Here is a 5000-nt window from a genome sequence, read left to right as displayed (position 1 = left end):
TATTTTTTTATAAAGATCAGAACTTGTAGTAGCTGCGTGTACTGTGATATGATAAAAGTCAGTAAATATCTTGTTTACCCCCATTCAATAGGTTTCTCTTGATTGATAGACAGTTTATTTTTTCCTAGTGGGATATGCTAGTATTGTCTTGAGATGGAAAAAAAAAGTATTTGCTGTAATGTAGTATTTGATCTATTGCTTTCATCATTTTTGGCAAAATTTCTTTCGTCTTTCAGAAAGTCAGAAAGACACATTTTTATCCTTGTGGAGGTCAAATAAACTGTAAATCAATGTTTATGTGTTAATAAATCTAAAATGATATAGTATGTTAAAATTCTAACTTACTCATATCAGGGGACTTCTTTCTTTTTACTTACCAAATAAAATGAAAATACCTTTAGATATAACATAGCCTTATCTAAAAATATAGTGTTGCAGATTTTGAAGACTTTTTAAACTTGGCCGTCATCTTGCAAAATATGAAAAAAAAATCAACTTATTTCTAATGTATCTCATAAAATAAAATTACGAATATAGAGGATCAATTTTCCAAACCCCGAACCTCCAGCCCTATGTGCTTGATGTTATGCATTCCGTGTATCGTTTGTGTTGAATTTTGATTAAGAGATGCAGAATCCTGATGTAACAGCTGAGACATCTCAATATGGGGTTTAACACAATTCACAACAAGATTTTTCTACATCCAAATATTCTATGCTGTATATATATATTTATATATATATATATATATATATATATATTTCATATGAAAGATTTGATATATATCGTTATAAAACATGTTAAAATCTTTTCTTCCATACGTAATGTTTAATGGCTAAAAGACATGAATATTTTCTATACTGTATATAGATTTACTTTAGCCCACAAGTGATTATTATAAACAATTACAACGTGTCATTTATTATTTCGTATTTCTCAGTCACATCTCAGTTATATCCTTTTTACCATACGGGTCCACATAATATAACCGAGTCATCTGAATACTGTTGAATTGGGAAATGGAGCAAAATTACATTAATCTTTAAGATTTGGGAATATAAAATATTAGCAAAGTTGATATCACCGAATGATGAATATAATGAATTCCATCTTGGCTAAGGGCAATGACAGAATGAAGGATTCGTAAAGGAAATTCAAATCTATAGATGTGACTTTGAGGAAAACATATCGCTCTTAGAGCTGTTTCTGTATGAATTGTGAAGGAGGCCTCCTCCTCCCTCGTGTATTTATAGTCCCCACCCAGGTTCCAGAACATATGACTCCAGGATTTACAGATGCTTCTGCCCTGGTGTTGGAGGAGTGCAGGGGAGAATAGAGGCTGGCTTGAAGTTACAGGTTCCTCAGTGTCCATAAACTGACGACGGTAAGTAACTGTTCCAGTGGCAACAACTTCGCTGACTTCTTTTGATGTTACCGAGAAACTTTCCATAACTTCATTGGATGACATAGAGGATCTTCTGGATGCTGATGATGTTTTGAGTAGCGGTTGCTGCCACAAATAGGAGAAGATTAGGAAAGAATGATAATAAAGCTAGGATGCAGCTCAGGATGAGGGAATAGTGTGTCGGAGATCGCCCATGAATGCTGAGACCAAAATTAGTCCCATTTTTGTGATGGATGGCTGCCGGATGCTCGTCTGTGGAAGAAAAATTTGGGGAAAATCGAATTACATTACAAAAGTCTTTTAGTTATAGATTTATCAGAATCACATACAATACCTTTTAATAAGTTGAACTTTTTGAAAGGGGGAAAGGAATAGATATGCTAAAAGAGTTAATGAGAGTTTAACTTAAAGTTCTCATAAAACTTCACGTAGCCGTAACCATCACATACCTATGCCATATATATCTTATATCGTTTGTTATAACATCATCAAGATAATAAGAAACAACTTGATATATTAATCTATATAGGACATAACACTTTATTACACGCTCAATCTCTTCTAACTGTTTGATAACTTTAATCTGATCCATATATTTTCATTTTGAATGGAGATTTGCTGTCCTACGTCTAAAAGCAAAGAAAGTGAAATCTATTAAAAAGAAAAAATTACAATGAATCAGCCTTACTCAAATGAAATTTTAACCGGCCACTCTGTCCAAAAGAGAAATCACATCAAGCGAGGAACGGAAGACCACAGAAAACATGCAAGAAATGGAGAGAAACTGGGTGACACTAACACTCACTAGGGATGATGTGAACGTTGATCTGATGAGGCTCTGCGTTGGCAGGTCGGCAGGAGTATTGGCCGGCATCGTCTGAAGTTGCTCTCTGGATCAGAAGGCGAGAGCTGGATGACGGACCATGTTCGGTCACCACGGTGATTCCACCACGTGGGGAATCATACGACAGCAGCTGAAACGAGAAAAGATTGTGAGAATAGAAATCAATGTAAGTTTCTCTAAAGATGTTCATAACATATGAGAGATTATAGACCTCTTTTGTATGAGAAAGTACATTACAATTTGTCAGGAAGAGAATAGTCTTAATTCTTGAAGAGGAGATTGATTGGAAATAACGACATATTTAGATCGGTAATTGAAATAAAAAGACAGACAATTATAAAACAATTGCTATATTTCCATCTGCAGCTTCCTGTGATACACATTCAATCGCTAGCTTGTCTCTAGGAGTAGGATACCGTTCTAACCATTAGTATTGTTGATGTACTGCCTTACATCTTTCCTACTAGTGCTTGCAAAATAGTAAACATAATTTAATTCATATTGCCTTTAAACCTTTTTCCTAATTTCTCTACAAATTCTCAGAGTTTTATGTTTTCAATGATAACCATTCCAAAGTCTTCCATGGCAAAATATTTTTTTTTTTTCATAGCCTTCTTTTTCGTTACTGTTCTTTTGTTTGTTCACAATGTAAAACTGGTCTTTCTTCATATTCCACTTCGATCTTGAAATCATATTTCCATTGAATACACTGTTCATACTTAACTACGTTGTTTCCTTCCTTAAGAGAAATACTGCATATTAAAAAGATGTGCAAGGTAATTGGAAAGAATTTAGAGAGAAATTTAAACAGAACAAAACAGCTAAATAGTAACACAAACCTCACTTTGGTGATACCAGAAGATATAAGGAGGTGGGTCATCACTGTGGCTGACAACGCAGGTCAAATTGATAGTTGAACCAGAATTGATATAGAGGTCAGCCCACCTAGGACTTGAGTTTGAGGCTCAGCTATGGGAAATTTGTAATAAACAAGATTTTATTAGAAAAGTTATGTCAAAAGGATTGCTTAACATAATAAAAATTGTCACCATATGTTTCTATTCCCTTCTCAATTATCGTGCACTTGATTTTATAATATTACAATTAAACGCATAAAACTTCCATTTAACCCACCCCCCTCTCTCTCTCTCTCTCTCTCTCTCTTCTCTCTCTCTCTCTCTTTGTATATATATATATATATATATATACAGAGAGAGAGAGAGAGAGAGAGAGAGAGAGAGAGAGAGATTTGCCTCTATAAAATAGACTCATCTGATCAAACCGCAATGATAACAAGATAATATGGTTTAAAATGCAATTAGAATTTATATCCATTATTAAAACTTGATACGAATGTATTACAGGAAATTTCTAATTGGAATACATTTGTTAGATGCAAGAATTAGTAGGTAAAGGAGAGAGAGAGAGAGAGAGAGAGAGAGAGAGAGAGAGAGAGAGAGAGTGAGCATTTCACCCCCTAAAAATAAACTCCTCTGATCAAAACGCAATGATAACGTCATGATAATGTTAAAATGTAATTAATATTTATATCCATCAACAAAACTTTATAAGAATGCACTACATGAAATTCCGGATTGAACACATTTGTTGGGCATTAGAATTTGTAGGTAAAGAAGAGAGAGAGAGAGAGGAGAGAAGAGAGATGAGAGGAGAGAGAGAGAGAGAGAGAATTCTATCAACAAGAGACTAGGAATATCAAAATGCTCGGCTTAAAATGACAGCAGAATATATAGTCCACTTCCCCCGGGAATATCAGGAATACGGAGCATGGAAACGATCCCTGTATGAGTTCAAAATTTTTGTAATTCATTCGACTGGTTTTGAGGAACAAAAATATCAACAGGAACCCTATTGCAATGGCTAATTATTCCATAATCAAAGTTTTCCTTCGGTATAATTGAAGCAGGACTCTCTTCCATTTCCGAAAATCGTGACAGAGAATCGGGTCTGTGAATAATTACCCCAATATCTAACCAGATTCATATATTGTAATGGTGTATTTATTGAAAAAAAAGATGAATATTATTTCCAAATCTATTAAATTTAGCTATAATCAGAAAACACTTTGTAAACTGTATTTTCTTCTCAAGTGTGTGTGATAGAAATTTGTTGTCAAAATTGAGTATATTCCCTAAGTGTACATAAATGAATATTAGTAAGAGCTTAGAACAGACATGGAATTTCAAATATATCTATTTTTCTGTAATTCTATTTATTTTTAACTTTACTGATAACAAAAAAACAAAATTTTAAAAACTCTTTCATTAATAACAGAAAAAATATTCTGGAACTGGAAAGTATATTGATGTTTTCCTTTAAGGCCAAGGGATGTGTTTTTTACAGCCCAGCAATCATTCTCACTTTAGAACTGTTCATAGTGAACTTAACTTCATACGAGGAGAGTTATAATCAAATCTCTCTCTCTCTTCTCCTCTCTCTCTCTCTCTCTCTCTCTCTTAGACATGCATCTATATAATACTGTTTAAACGATTCAATTGCTGCTAATTCATGAACAATTGAACATTATTAAGTAAAGCAATGATAACTTACATATTCAGAAAATGTATTATTTTAATTATGAAAAGCTCTAAAATGAACCTCTATCTTACCAACTACAGTCAACCAGACACTGGTGGACACAGGCGGCGTGGTCGACACCTGACACTCGTAGGCAACCCGTGTCTCGTTCCTGAGCATAATGGATCTTCAGGAGCCAATCGTCAGAGCCGG

The 5000-nt window shown here is 34.1% G+C and overlaps 1 pseudogene; it reads right to left on the bottom strand.

The window, feature by feature from the left end:
* Nucleotides 1-1311: 1311 nt before the first annotated feature.
* LOC137640438 (zwei Ig domain protein zig-8-like) overlaps nucleotides 1312-5000 on the bottom strand; it is a 62943-nt pseudogene continuing 59254 nt past the window's right edge.

This window comes from Palaemon carinicauda, chromosome 5, assembly GCF_036898095.1.
Source record: "Palaemon carinicauda isolate YSFRI2023 chromosome 5, ASM3689809v2, whole genome shotgun sequence".
Lineage (NCBI taxonomy): Eukaryota > Metazoa > Arthropoda > Malacostraca > Decapoda > Palaemonidae > Palaemon > Palaemon carinicauda.
The sequence above is the reverse complement of the archived record's forward strand: the minus strand, read 5'-3'. Positions and strand labels throughout refer to the sequence as shown.